Source organism: Bombina bombina, chromosome 7 (genome assembly GCF_027579735.1).
Source record: "Bombina bombina isolate aBomBom1 chromosome 7, aBomBom1.pri, whole genome shotgun sequence".
Taxonomy (NCBI): domain Eukaryota; kingdom Metazoa; phylum Chordata; class Amphibia; order Anura; family Bombinatoridae; genus Bombina; species Bombina bombina.
The window spans coordinates 478,654,005-478,670,535 of record NC_069505.1 but is presented as its reverse complement, the minus strand read 5'-3'; positions in this window follow the sequence as shown (position 1 = coordinate 478,670,535).

Genomic DNA, 16,531 nt, shown 5'->3' with positions numbered 1-16,531 from the left:
TAAGATGATTAGCACCAGGGTATATAGGTTCTGTACTTGTATTGGTTGTTAATGGGCAAAATATAGGTAGTACACTTGTGCATATATAGTGACCACTACATTAATGGTTAATATGCAGAAAGGTATAACCTAACAATAAAGGTAAGCGTGGGGTAATAATTATATTTACACTGCAAGGACATCTCAATGGAAAGATCCCTCTTAAAGTGTGCACAAGCCCATATTGGTATTAAAGGGCAAATGCATCTTGCTTCCCTATTATGGGTTGTGTTGGATTACATTGTGTACACTTTCACATAGAGCTAGTCACTAGATTATTATTTTCATAGCACTGTATTCAATATTATGATTCCTTCGCATAAGTAGCAATGCAATATTTGCTACTATAAGGTGAACAGTTTTAAATAACAATCAGCTAGATTACAAGTTATGGCGTTATGGCTGCTCGCTAATTTCGTGTACGTTATTTTTATTGCGCCCCTTTTATAACATAGGTATTACAGGTTTGAAAAAACCTGGCTTGTTCGGGCGATATGGTGGCGTTGAGCTCCATGTTTCACCCAAAGCTCTGCTTTGATGTGCTTGTGCACGATTTCCCCATAGACATCAATGGGGAGAGCCGGCAAAAAAAAAAACACCTGCGATCACGGAATGAAAAGCTCTGTAACGCAGCCCCATTAATATCTATGGGGAAAGAAAAAATTATGTTTAAACCTAACACCCTAACATAAAAACCACGTCTAAACACCCCTAATCTGCCGCCCCCGACATCACCGCAACCTACATGTTATTAACCCCTAATCTGCCACCCTTAACATCGCCGCCACCTAAATAAAACTATTAACCCCTAATCTGCCGCTCCGGATATCGCCGCCACCTACATACAGTTATTAACCCCTAATCTGCTGCCCCTAACATCGCTGCCACCTAAATACACTTATTAACCCCTAATTTGCCACCCTTAACATCGCTGCCACCTACATTAAAGTTAATGCTGCCCCCAATGTCGTTGCCACTATACTAAAGTTATTAACCCCTAAACCTCTGGCCTCCAACATCACCAACACTAAATAAATATATTAACCCCTAAACCTAACCCTAAGCCTAATGTAACCCTAAGTCTAACCCTAACCTTAACACCCCCTAACTTAAATATAATTAAAATAAATCTAAATAAACCTTAGAATTATTACCTAAATAATTCCTATTTAAAACTAAATACAAACTTAACCTGTCAAATAAAACCTAAGCTAGCTACAAAATAACTAATAATTACATGGTAGCTAGCTTAGGTTTTATTTTTATTTCACAGGTAAGTTTGTATTTATTTTAACTAGGTAGATAGACTAGTTAGTAAATAGTTATTAACTATTTACTAGCTACCTAGGTAAAATAAATACAGTTACCTGTAAAATAAAACCTAACCTGCCTTACACTAAAACCTAACATTACAATCAAATAAAATAAATTAATCAAATACAATTATCTAAATTACAAAAAAATGAAACACTAATTTACCCAAATTAAAAAATGAAATTATCAAAAATAAAAACAAATTACTCCTAATCTCATAGCCCTATCAAAATAACCCCCCCCCCAAAAAAAAATAATAAAACTCCTAGTCTACACTAAACTGCCAATGGCCCTTAAAAGGGCCTTTTGCGGGGGATTGCCCCACATTAATCAGCTCTTTTACCTGTAAAAAACAAACAAAAAAAAACAACCCCCCCAACAGTAAAACCCACCACCAACACAACCAAACTCCCCAAATAAAATTCTATCTAAATAAACCTAAGCTAACCATTGCCCTGAAAAGGGTATTTGGATGGGTATTGCCCTTAAAAGGGCATTTAGCTCTTTTGCTGCCCAAACCCAAAGCTAAAAATAAAACCTACCCAATTAACCCTTAAAAAAACTTAACACTAACCCCCGACGATCCACTTACAGTTTTCGAAGACCAGACAGGCATCCTCATCCAGCTGGCAGAAGTCTTCATCCAAGCGAGCAGAGGTCCTCATCGAAGCCGGCAGAAGTCTTCATCCAGACGGTATCTTCTATCTTCATCCATTCGGCGCAGAGCGGGTCCATCTTTAAGACATCCGGCGCAGAGCAGCCTCTTCTTACGATCGCCGCTGGAAAATGAAGGTTCCCTTTAAGTGACGTCATCCAAGATGGCGTTCCTTACATTCCGATTAGCTGATAGAATTTTATCAGCCAACAGGAATTAAAGGGGAAAATATCCTACTAGCTGTTGCAATCAGCCAATAGGATTGAGCTTTCATCCTATTGGCTGATCCAATTGTTTGGGACCAAGGCTATTTTTACATTTTTGCAGTGTTTGTATTTAGCTGTAATTTTCCTCTGACTCATTTACTGTACCCACACATTATATACAGTTTTTCTCGCCATTAAATGGACTTTCTAAAGATACCATTATTTTAATCATAACTTATATTTTACTATAAAAAAATGATAAAATATGAGGAAAAAAATGGAAAAAAACCACACTTTTTCTAACTTTGACCCCCAAAATCTGTTACACATCTACAACCCCCAAAAAACACCCATGCTAAATAATTTCTAAATTTTGTCCTGAGTTTAGAAATACCCAATGTTTACATGTTCTTTGCTTTTTTGCAAGTTATAGGGCAATAAACACAAGTAGCCCTTTGCTATTTCCAAACCACTTTTTTTCAAAATGACCGCTAGTTACATCAGGAATCCCTGAATATCCCTTGACATGTATATATTTTTTTTAGAAGACATCCTAAAGTATTGATCTAGGTCCATTTTGGTATATTTCATGCCACCATTTCACCGCCAAATGCGATCAAATAAAAAAAATTGTTCACTTTTTCATAAATTTTTTCACAAACTTTAGGTTTCTCACTGAAATTATTTACAAACAGCTTGTGCAATTATGGCACAAATGGTTGTAAATGCTTCTCTGGGATCCCCTTTGTTCAGAAATAGCAGACATATATGGCTTTGGCATTGCTTTTAGGTAATTAGAAGGCCGCTAAATACCACTGCCATCACACATGTATTATGGCTAGCAGTGAAGGGGTTAATTAGGTAGCTTGTAGGGAGCTTGCAGGGCTAATTTTAGCTTCAGTGTAGAGATCAGCCCCCCACCTGACACATCACACCCCCTGATTCCTCCCAAACAGCTCTCTTCCCTCCCCACCCCACAATTGTCCCCGCCATGTTAAGTACTGGCAGAAAGTCTGCCAGTACTAAAATAAAAGCTATCTTTGATTTTTTTTTTAAATTAAGCATATTTACATATGCTGCTGTGTAGAATCCCCCCATAGCCCCCAACCACCCTGATCCCCCCCCCCAAACAGCTCTCTAACCCTCCCCCTCTAACTTATTGGGAGCCATATTGAGTACTGGCAGCTGTCTGCCAGTACCCAGTTTACAATAAAATATTTTTTTTATGTAGTATAGCTTGCCCCCCCATAGACCACCCCCCCACCCCCTTCCAGATCCCTTAGATGATTTATATTTAATACTTCCACCCCCCCCTCTCTCCCACTTTTGCTTTTAAATTTTTCTGCAGTGTAGCGGATCCCACCCGCTCCCACCCCATGCACGCCCCCGGTTAACCCACCCACGATCCCGCTTCCCTCTGCATCATTGAAGCCATCGATGGGCGGCCGCCCACCTGCCTCAGCTCCCACCCACCAACGATTGCGGACATCGATGTCCAGCGCAGAGAGGGCTCTCCCTGCACCGGAGGGCTTAAAAAGGTTATTGCAGGATGCCTCAATATCAAGGCATCACTGCAATAACCGGAAAGCGATCAGGATCGCTTCCACCGCTTTCCCAGACCTACAACGTACATGGTACGTCCTCGGTCGTTAAGGGTATTCTTTTGGAGGACATCGGTTGTTAAGGGGTTAAAGGCCACATGTAGCACCTGGATCAGTGTGTGACCCCACCAAATTATGGCAAATAATAGTAACAGATCTTAGACAGTGTGCACATGCCTCGGGCATTTCTGTGCATTCATTATACTATGCACTGAAACATTGGTAATAGAACTGCAATTCCACAGTAAAAATGTACATAGAAATAACAATATAGACTAAACCAGTACCCTGTGTAGGTGACTTCCTATGTCTCTCCAAGGACTCTAAACATACACTACTACACTGGTCTTGCAGGGGTTAAATCTCTGTTCCTCTGCCGACTCCAGTGCTGGAAATAGTGTAGTCTGTAGTAAAAACAGGGCAGAAAGGAAATACTCATGGGGGCCAAGTGCCAATATTCAAAAAGGTTTATTCTAATCTTCAGCATTTAAAAACATGAGTGACTAAAGTCTGAAGTAGTAAAACCCAATGATAAAATTTGTCTTTTTCAAGAGCAGTTTTTTCATTGAAACGTGTTAAGTTTTGCTACTTCTTATCAGAACTTTATTCACTCATGTTTTTAAATTCTGACGAGAGAAGGAATGAGCTGCCATCTGGTGTGACATTTACCGGGATGACTAAACTGACTATGCTTTGCACTGCACTGGCTTTCCTCTCCGATTTGAAAGCCTAACTCTCCTGCAATGTCCAGGGCTAGCTATGATTGGCAGAGGAGTTATTCAGAGTAACACAGATTGTCAGTGTCAGTCTGCACTGCAGCTATCACTATAAGGCTCTATTAGGAGTATAACTCCTCTGCCAACATAGCACTGAATATTGCAGCAGAGGTTGGGCTTTCAAAACGGAGAAGATAGCCACTACATGAGGGGATGTGTGTGTGTGTGAGTGTGTGTGTGAGTGTGTGTGTGTGTGTTTTTTATGTGCTGGGAGTGGGAGCTGCTCAGTGTGTGCAACAGGTAACACCATAACATTGTCTGACGGCTGTGAGAATAAAGTGCACTGCCACTGCATGAGGGTGTCCTTACATTGCCGGGGAGATTGGGCCAGAGGGAGGCGAGGCTGGGCCGGAGGGGGCGAGGCTGGGCCATATATATTTCCAGGGCTGGTCTAATTTCCCAGTCCGGCCCTGGAAAAGACTCACACAGACACAAACACACAAGACTCACATACACAATAAAACAATCACACAGCCATAAACACCCCACCCCCCCCCACACAGATAATCACGTGCATATACATAAGGGATAAACCTCCTATTATGTCCTACGTTCTGGACTACCTTATAAGAAATACACAACACAACTGCTTGGGGAAAAGACCGGTCACGGTCACGTTTATTAAATAAACATATTTAATTCTGGCTAATATTGTCCAATGTTAGGCAGCTCTTTTCCAACTTATAACTGAACTTGTAGCAAGTTCCTTCCAGCTGGTGGCGGCATCTTCTCGCTAACCTAACCCCTACTGATTTCCGGTCAAGGCCCCTCCAATGTCTGCAGCGTGGCACAGGGTTGCGCACGCTCATTGGCACAGAGAGAGAGATTTGTTATGGAGAGCTCTTCGGCCTGCAGCTCTTAAAAGGGAGAGGAACCCCTAAGCCCACTTAGTGGGCGACACCTCTCCCTGTGTTCGGGCCGTCACTCTGCTCTCTCCGTGCCCGCTCCCAGGGCCTTGCCCGACCACCACAAGAGAAAAGAATCCCTTCATCTTGCCGCCACCCTTAACAAACACAGCCCTTAAATTTACCTCACTTCTAATATAAAACTTTCAACTAATTTTTTTTTTTTAATGTTTTTTTTTTTATTTTTTTTACCGAATTGCTGTGCGTCACAACAGTCAGATACCAACCATAGCACAGAACTTAACTTAACAGGTAACTTTTTTTTTTTTATACAACCGATGAGACAGCTTTCCTTAGGTCAGCCAAAAAGATGTCCAACCCGACGTCCGTCAAGTGAACCCCATCCGGTCGGTAAAGGGCCTTCTTGTCAGCCGTGATAGAATCATGTCTGATGACAAAGCCTCCCAAGGCCGTGACCGCTCTCCCCAATTCCCTATTTACTTTCTTGCGGACGTTATATGCTGCCCTCTGAGTGATAATTTGACGCCAATGCAGCCGTGCAACCACGTTTGACCATCCTATCTGCACGTCCTGGAGCCAAGCACACACCCATTTCAAATCCGCAATCATAATCCTGATTAAATCCAACACAGGGATAGACCCTAAGTCATTACCCCCCAAATGCTTTCCCCACCTCCTATGTGCATCTTGTAACAGGGAAGGTAGCTCATTCCAATTTAGCCCCCTGTGACCGAGCCAGCGAATGTTAGCCCTGGATGAAGCCAATCCTAGCTGCTGCCTGTCTGGGGAATGAACACCCTGATAGGGACAAATGAAGTGCAGCCCTCCGGCTAACTAGGCCGCCCTCCCTCTCCCCCCCCGGCAGGGAAGGTGATTGAGAAGCCCCCAGCTCTCGCCCCCACCCGCATCTTAGCTATTCAAGGGGTGAATGTAACCCCTATAATGCTCTGATTTCCACCGCCCCAGCTTCTTAATGCCAGCCTTTGATGACCCGCTCACTGCTGCGCTAGTTGCTGCCCCAATTCTAAATGAATGTGGGGCTATCTTTGATGGATCTAAACCTATCGCCACCGCGGCTAACACTTTGCGGAACTGGAAAGTTGAAAGCGAGCTACCATCCTCATGAATGAGAAACTGACGTGCTCCCATCGGCCGAACACGGCAATACTCCTCCACACTCAGCACCGGGCAGCATTCTGGGAATTCATACCTTGGTAAGGGTAACCAAGCCCCTTTCCCATCCTGATCCGTTTTGGATCTCGGGATAAGCAGGAGTAGGCCTTCTTCTGAGGCCCTAACGTGTTCCATCTTAATTCCCCCTACATTTCCCTTTTTGCAAGTGGATACCACCTCACCTATTCTCAAGGCCCCCGCGAACGCCAGCGCAAAAGCAGCCCTAAACAAACAAGCCTCATATGCCGAAATGCATATTGACCCCTGTTTCCCCACCATCAGCCGTAATCATGCAGCGGTGATAGGTTCCCTCTGATCTGTGGTACGTGGGGCCATCCGGCCCCACCACTTCAAGATCTTCCTTACCAAAAAGGCATTTGCAAAGTCTGCGAAATCCAATGCTTTGTTGAAAAATTATAAAGCCGCTAGCCTACTCAGAGCCGACAATCTGGACACACCCTCTTGTTTCAAGCACGCCAGCCATTCAAGAACGTGTACCTGAGACGCCTGTTGAAGTAAGAAGCCTTTCTGATCACTGAAATGCTCCCATGCCCTCCAATGCGTCAAGTACGTCGCCCACGTCTTAGGCGCCAGTGAAGCCCTGATCAGTGGGAGAATGGTCTCCCAACCCCCGCCAGCTGCCAAAGAAAGGGAGGGCACGTTAGACCCTCCGCCGCTGCCCTTGGGGCCACCCTCCTGAACTGATCCCATTGAAATCTAGAGAGAGCATCAGCTATGACATTCCTAAACCCTGACATGTGCCGCGCTGTGAAACGAACGTTAAGCTGCAAGCAGCGCAACACCTAGGCCTAGATTTAGAGTTCGGCGGTAGCCGTCAAAACCAGCGTTAGAGGCTCCTAACGCTGGTTTTGGCCGCCCGCTGGTATTTGGAGTCAGTGATTAAAGGGTCTAACGCTCACTTTTCAGCCGCGACTTTTCCATACCGCAGATCCCCCTACGCCATTTGCGTAGCCTATCTTTTCAATGGGATCTTTCTAACGCTGGTATTTAGAGTCGTTTCTGAAGTGAGCGTTAGAGCTCTAACAACAAAATTCCAGCCGCCTGAAAATAGCAGGAGTTAAGAGCTTTCTGGCTAACGCCGGTTTATAAAGCTCTTAACTACTGTACCCTAAAGTACACTAACACCCATAAACTACCTATGTACCCCTAAACCGAGCTCCCCCCACACCGCCGCCACTCGATTAAAATTTTTAACCCCTAATCTGCCGACCGCCACCTACGTTATATTTATGTACCCCTAATCTTCTGCCCCTAACCCCGCCGACCCCTGTGTTACATTTATTAACCCCTAACTTGCCCCCCACACGTCGCCGCCAGCTACTTAAAATAATTAACCCCTAATCTTCCGACCGCAAATCGCCGCCACCTACGTTATCCCTATGTACCGCTAATCTGCTGCCCCTAACATCGCCGACCCCTATATTATATTTATTAACCCCTAATCTGCCCCCCTCAACGTCGCCGACACCTGCCTACACTTATTAACCCCTAATCTGCCGAGCGGACCTGAGCGCTACTATAATAAAGTTATTAACCCCTAACCCGCCTCACTAACCCTATCATAAATAGTATTAACCCCTAATCTGCCCTCCCTAACATCGCCGACACCTACCTTCAATTATTAACCCCTAATCTGCCGACCGGAGCTCACCGCTATTCTAATAAATGTATTAACCCCTAAAGCTAAGTCTAACCCTAACACTAACACCCCCCCTAAGTTAAATATAATTTAAATCTAACGAAATAAATTAACTCTTATTAAATAAATTATTCCTATTTAAAGCTAAATACTTACCTGTAAAATAAATCCTAATATAGCTACAATATAAATTATAATTATATTATAGCTATTTTAGGATTAATATTTATTTTACAGGCAACTTTGTTATTATTTTAACCAGGTACAATAGCTATTAAATAGTTAAGAACTATTTAATAGTTACCTAGTTAAAATAATAACAAATTTACCTGTAAAATAAATCCTAACCTAAGTTATAATTAAACCTAACACTACCCTATCAATAAAATAATTAAATAAACTACCTACAATTACCTACAATTAACCTAACACTACACTATCAATAAATTAATTAAACACAATTCCTACAAATAAATACAATTAAATAAACTAGCTAAAGTACAAAAAATAAAAAAGATCTAAGTTACAGAAAATAAAAAAATATTTACAAACATAATAAAAATATTACAACAATTTTAAACTAATTACACCTACTCTAAGCCCCCTAATAAAATAACAAAGCCCCCCAAAATAAAAAATTCCCTACCCTATTCTAAATTAAAAAAGTTACAAGCTCTTTTACCTTACCAGCCCTGAACAGGGCCCTTTGCGGGGCATGCCCCAAGAATTTCAGCTCTTTTGCCTGTAAAAAAAACACATACAATACCCCCCCCCAACATTACAACCCACCACCCACATACCCCTAATCTAACCCAAACCCCCCTTAAATAAACCTAACACTAAGCCCCTGAAGATCTTCCTACCTTGTCTTCACCATACCAGGTTCACCGATCCGTCCTGAAGAGCTCCTCCGATGTCCTGATCCAAGCCCAAGCGGGGGCTGAAGAGGTCCATGATCCGGTCAAAGTCTTCATCCAAGCGGGGCAGAAGAGGATCTTCCATCCGATTGAAGTCATCATCCAGGCGGCATCTTCGATCTTCTTCCATCCGGAGCGAAGCGGCAGGATCCTGAAGACATCCAGCGCGGAACATCCATCCGGACCGACGACTGAACGACGAATGACTGTTCCTTTAAGGGACGTCATCCAAGATGGCGTCCCTCGAATTCCGATTGGCTGATAGGATTCTATCAGCCAATCGGAATTAAGGTAGGAATTTTCTGATTGGCTGATGGAATCAGCCAATCAGAATCAAGTTCAATCCGATTGGCTGATCCAATCAGCCAATCAGATTGAGCTCGCATTCTATTGGCTGTTCCGATCAGCCAATAAAATGCGAGCTCAATCTGATTGGCTGATTGGATCGGCCAATCGGATTGAACTAGATTCTGATTGGCTGATTCCATCAGCCAATCAGAAAATTCCTACCTTAATTCCGATTGGCTGATAGAATCCTATCAGCCAATCGGAATTCGAGGGACGCCATCTTGGATGACGTCCCTTAAAGGAACAGTCATTCGTCGTTCAGTCGTCGGTCCGGATGGATGTTCCGCGCTGGATGTCTTCAGGATCCTGCCGCTTCGCTCCGGATGGAAGAAGATCGAAGATGCCGCCTGGATGATGACTTCAATCGGATGGAAGATCCTCTTCTGCCCCGCTTGGATGAAGACTTTGACCGGATCATGGACCTCTTCAGCCCCCGCTTGGGCTTGGATCAGGACATCGGAGGAGCTCTTCAGGACGGATCGGTGAACCTGGTATGGTGAAGACAAGGTAGGAAGATCTTCAGGGGCTTAGTGTTAGGTTTATTTAAGGGGGGTTTGGGTTAGATTAGGGGTATGTGGGTGGTGGGTTGTAATGTTGGGGGGGGGGTATTGTATGTGTTTTTTTTTACAGGCAAAAGAGCTGAAATTCTTGGGGCATGCCCCGCAAAGGGCCCTGTTCAGGGCTGGTAAGGTAAAAGAGCTTGTAACTTTTTTAATTTAGAATAGGGTAGGGAATTTTTTATTTTGGGGGGCTTTGTTATTTTATTAGGGGGCTTAGAGTAGGTGTAATTAGTTTAAAATTGTTGTAATATTTTTATTATGTTTGTAAATATTTTTTTATTTTCTGTAACTTAGATCTTTTTTATTTTTTGTACTTTAGCTAGTTTATTTAATTGTATTTATTTGTAGGAATTGTGTTTAATTAATTTATTGATAGTGTAGTGTTAGGTTAATTGTAGGTAATTGTAGGTAGTTTATTTAATTATTTTATTGATAGGGTAGTGTTAGGTTTAATTATAACTTAGGTTAGGACTTATTTTACAGGTAATTTTGTTATTATTTTAACTAGGTAACTATTAAATAGTTCTTAACTATTTAATAGCTATTGTACCTGGTTAAAATAATTACAAAGTTGCCTGTAAAATAAATATTAATCCTAAAATAGCTATAATATAATTATAATTTATATTGTAGCTATATTAGGATTTATTTTACAGGTAAGTATTTAGCTTTAAATAGGAATCATTTATTTAATAAGAGTTAATTTATTTCGTTAGATAAAAATTATATTTAACTTAGGGGGGTGTTAGGGTTAGACTTAGCTTTAGGGGGTAATACATTTATTAGAATAGCGGTGAGCTCCGGTCGGCAGATTAGGGGTTAATAATTGAAGGTAGGTGTCGGCGATGTTAGGGAGGGCAGATTAGGGGTTAATACTATTTATGATAGGGTTAGTGAGGCGGATTAGGGGTTAATAACTTTATTATAGTAGCGCTCAGGTCCGCTCGGCAGATTAGGGGTTAATAAGTGTAGGTAGGTGTCGGCGACGTTGTGGGGGGCAGATTAGGGGTTAATAAATATAACATAGGGGTCGGCGATGTTAGGGCAGCAGATTAGGGGTACATAGGGATAACGTAGGTTGCGGCGGTTTACGGAGCGGCAGATTAGGGGTTAAAAATAATATACAGGAGTCAGCGATAGCGGGGGCGGCAGAATAGGGGTTAATAAGTGTAAGGTTAGGGGTGTTTAGACTCGGGGTACATGTTAGAGTGTTAGGTGCAGACGTAGGAAGTGTTTCCCCATAGGAAACAATGGGGCTGCGTTAGGAGCTGAACGCTGCTTTTTTGCAGGTGTTAGGTTTTTTTTTCAGCTCAAACAGCCCCATTGTTTCCTATGGGGGAATCGTGCACGAGCACGTTTTTGAGGCCGGCCGCGTCCGTAAGCAACTCTGGTATCGAGAGTTGCATTTGCGGTAAAAATGCTCTACGCTCCTTTTTTGGAGCCTAACGCAGCATTTGTTTTAACTCTCGATACCAGAGTTAAATTTATGGTGCGGCCAGAAAAAAGCCCGCGGAGCGTTAACAGCCCTTTTACCGCCGAACTCCAAATCTAGGCCCAAGTGTCTAAGGTAGGTCACCACCACCAGGGAAGCTGCTGACAATCTGTTTATGGCGTACACAATGCTCATATTGTCAGACCAGAAAATCACTGACCGATTGGCCAGACGATCCCCCCAGAGCTCAACCGCTACTACTATAGGGAAGAGCTCCAGCAACGCCAAATTACGCGTAAGGCCGGCGAAAATCCAATCTTCCGACCATGCCTCCGTGCTCCAGTCCCCGTCTAGATAGACGCCATAACCCAGCCCGCCTGCCGCATCCGTGAACAGATGCAGGGCCTGGTTGGAGATAGGCCCAGACCTCCAAAGGCAAACCCAGTTGAAGTGAACTAGGAACTGTTCCCATACTCTTAAGTCATCCTGTGAACCAGACTGCATTCTCTGCTCACCTGCAGAAGAAACCTGTGAAGACAAAACAGAGTACTCAAAGTGGTGATGAGGGCCCCAGAAGGGGAACAACCCTCCCCTTCCCCTCCCCTTGTCCTCTCCTGCACACCTAACGCAGCTGCCACTGCTCTGCGAATCAGGCCCTCCTTTACACACAACGCCTGGCTCACACACTCTCTCATCTCACGCTGTACACTAGCAGCAAGTTGATTACTCTTAAAGTTCGCACTCGCACCCCTTGATTGCCCTGGCAGCGGATTCGCAGCGGGGCCGAGGCCCCCAGACATACTAGCATCCACGTCATAATCTGCCCTTGGGCCTACACTTTGGCCCCTGCCAGCTCCAATCAAGCGATCCCCATGCTGACTAGGACCCGGTATCTGTGAATCTCTTTCTGCAGTGTTACTGGAGTAATTTGCGCCTCCACCCCACCTTATGCTCCTTTCCGGTACCTGCACTTGCCTATTATCCTGCTGGCTAACTCCCGGTATTTGAGAATCCCGTGTTGCAGAGATGCTGGCGTCATTTGCGCCTCTACCCCTCAATATTCGCCTTTCCGGCACAAGCCCTTGCCTATTCTCATGCTGACTAGGCCCCGGAGCTCGAGAATCCCCTGTTGCTGAGATGCTGGCGTCATTTGCGCCTCTACCCCTCGCTACTATTCTCTCCGGCACAAGCCCTTGCTGCTGTGGACCCCCCGGATCCCTCCTCACACACTCCTCCTGCTCCCTTACCAGTACCCTGACCGCCCCCCTGCCCTCTGCGACCGTCGTCGCCACCCGGAGTCTCCCCAACTTACTAGGGGTTCCTCCGGTTGGCGTCCGCGGCCTTGATGCAGGGCGTCTCCTCAAGCGTGCGCGTCCGCGCTCCTCCCCCACAGAAGATCCGTCGGAGGGGGAGGAGTCACGTCACACGTCACGTGCAGGGGCATGGCCATGCCCCGTTGCCGCTGAAGGCCCCAAGCCTGCCTGCACATGGACGCCGCAACCACCGCCAGACCCCCCAGCACCATTCTGGCCTTGTGATGCACCACCCGGCCCCATGACTGCAGCCAGGGATTGTGCCAGGGCCAGGACAGTGGCCAAAGTGGCCGGCGGAAGCGCCGGGACCTGCTTCAGTAAGGCTGCTCCATCGACCACTTGCTCCTCCATAGCCCCCATACCACCCTGAGCCCTAGCGTGATCCACCTGGGCAGGCCTAGCACCCACACTCACCGGTGCTGCCCCTGACTCTCCCCCCACAGCCCTAGAGCCGGATCTGCCCCCAGCCCTGTTCCTAGAGGGAAAATTCAACTCCCTCCTCACTGTCTGCCTAGCAGAAATGGAGGGTCTACTGGCCACACGAGTTTGTGGGGTTGGGGGTACCACATTATCCTGATCTGACGCTTCCTTTTCTCCTCTAGGTCTCTTTCTTCGTGAAGACTCCATCGCCGCATCCTTGTACCTCCTGGGAGGCAAAGAATTATGCCTGGCACGCTTCCTGACTACCAAAGGCCTTGAATGGACGATATCCAGCACTGAAGAAAATCCTCCTTGAAGTCTGGAAGCTGGAATAGGCCGGATACTCTGCAACAGGACCCTATAAAGGCAAGAGGTACACCCGCCCCCCTACTTGCAACATTGTAACATACACACTCTAGAACACTCCAGACTTCAAGTCAGCTATCCCTTAATTTTGCTACAGGCCCACTAGATGCCCCTCCACTGCCATAACACACAGACACACACACACACACAAAAATAATCATATGCACATACACATGAAAACACAGACACAAACACACAAATAATCACATGCACATGAAAACACACAAATAATCACATACACATAACACACAGACATGAACACACAAATATTTATATGCACATACACATGAAAACACAGACACACACACACAGATAATCACATGTGCATATACATGATAACACACAGACACACGCACTCGCACGCACAAATAATCACATGCACATGAAAACACTCACACAAAAATAATCACATGCACATATACATGAAAACACTCACACACAAATAATCACATGCACATGAAAACACTCACACACAAATAATCACATGCACATATACATGAAAACACTCACACACAAATAATCACATGCACATATACATGAAAACACTCACACACAAATAATCACATGCACATATACATGAAAACACTCACACACAAATAATCACATGCACATATACATGAAAACACTCACACACAAATAATCACATGCACATATACATGAAAACACTCACACACAAATAATCACATGCACATATACATGAAAACACTCACACACAAATAATCACATGCACATGAAAACACTCATACAGACACACACTAATAATCACATGCACATATACATTATAACACACACATAGATATACAGACACAAAGGGGCCAAATTATCAATCTGCGAGCGGACATGATACAATGTAGCGTATCATGTCAGCTGCACATCGATAAATGCTGACAGCGAACGCTGTCAGCATTTATCATTGCACCAGCAGTTCTTGTGAACTGCTGGTGCAATGCCGCCCCCTGCAGCCGCTAGCAGGGGGTGTCAATCAACCCGATCGTATTCGATCGGGTTGATTTCTGTCCACGGCCTCAGAACAGGCGGACAAGTTATGGAGCTTGATAAATATGCCCCAAATAATCACATACACATGAAAACACTCATACAGATACACACACAAACACACACTAATAATCACATGCACATGAAAACACTCATACACACACTAATAATCACATGCACATACACATGAAAACACTCATACACACACTAATAATCACATGCACATAATTACACATGAAAACACTCACACAGACACAAACACACACTAATAATCATATTTACATACCCATGAAAACACTCACACACACAAACATAAATAATCACATGCACATGAAACACTCACACAGACACACATACACAAATAATCACATGCACATACACATGAAAACACACACACTAATAATCACATGCACATACACATGAAAACACACACACACACAATAATAATCACATGCACATGAAAACACACACACAAATAATCACATGTAAATAAAATCACGCTCACACTGACATGAACACACACAAATAATCTCATGCACATGAAAACACTCATACAGATACACACACAAATAATCACATGTAAATAAAATCACACACAGACATGAACACACACAAATAATCACATGCACATACACATGAACACACACACACACAAATAATGTGGATTATTATAGCCTATGGTGACTAAATAATCTTATTTATTAAAGACAGGAGGTGAATATTTTGCATCAAATCTTTACTGATTTGAAACAGCAGCAAAGAAAACAATAAATAACATAGTAACAAGACTGCACCAATCAGCACACAGCAGCCTAATAAACTGTAATGAACAAGTCCAGCACTTCCTCTTTTCTTTGACCATAAAACAGTGGAACCAATCAAGAAGGTAAAAAACTCCAATGAATATCCATCATGGAACAGCGACTCCCAGGAAGGAAAACAGATGATATGGTCCATAGATAAATAAGGAAAATCCACAGAGTCACTGAAAGAGAAAAAATGAAAAACAACAACAAATAACCCCAGAAAAAGAAAATCATCAGCCATAACATCATTTAGTTGAAATTTCAAGAAAACAAAAACTGTATTAACACACCATGGGAGGAACAGAAGTGGGAAAAATATTCGCCTCCTGTCTTTAATAGAATTCAGATTTAGTCACCATAGGTTATAATAATCCAAATTTTTTGACAAGGCAGGAGGCTTCATATTTTGCATTTTTAAAGCTCCTACAGAAGAGCTTCAAAAACAAAAATAATAAAGTTAAAAATTTGTCAGTCGGAGCTCTGATGCCTCTCTTGAAAACCCGGGGGAGGAGGGTTCTTTAACCTTGTTTTACCTCTGGGGAGGAGGTTCTATCACCCCTATGTGAAAAGCCCAGGAGAGGGGCTTGCAGCCATCGGGCTGGAGTTATGCCTCTATGTGTGACTGGATGAGATAGGGCCTTCCCATGCCATTTGCAAGGATAAAAGAGTCTCTAATACTGAGCTAGAGGGAAAGAAGTCTGAGTGGCAGAGTTAGAGTGAGACTCTTTGGTATTAAGGAATACCTCTGAAGAGGGTTTTAAGGATTGATTTAATACATCAGCAATGGCTGATTTAAAGAAGGCAAAACATCTACTTAGAAGTAGGAAGAGAATGGAAAAGTGAGAGAGGGAATCATCCTTCGATGCCATGTCAAAGCACCAGCTAGTCAAATCTAAACCCTCAAGATTCATAGGAATGCAATTTTTACAAGAATCAAATTAGCTTACTCTCTAGGAATCTAAAGGAAGGCTAAAATGCTAATTTATATGCCATTGAACCAACTCTTATCTCAGTGCATTTTGAAGGATTAAAATCAAATCCTGGAACAAACTCAGGACCTAGGGTAAAGGAGTCCTACTTAAA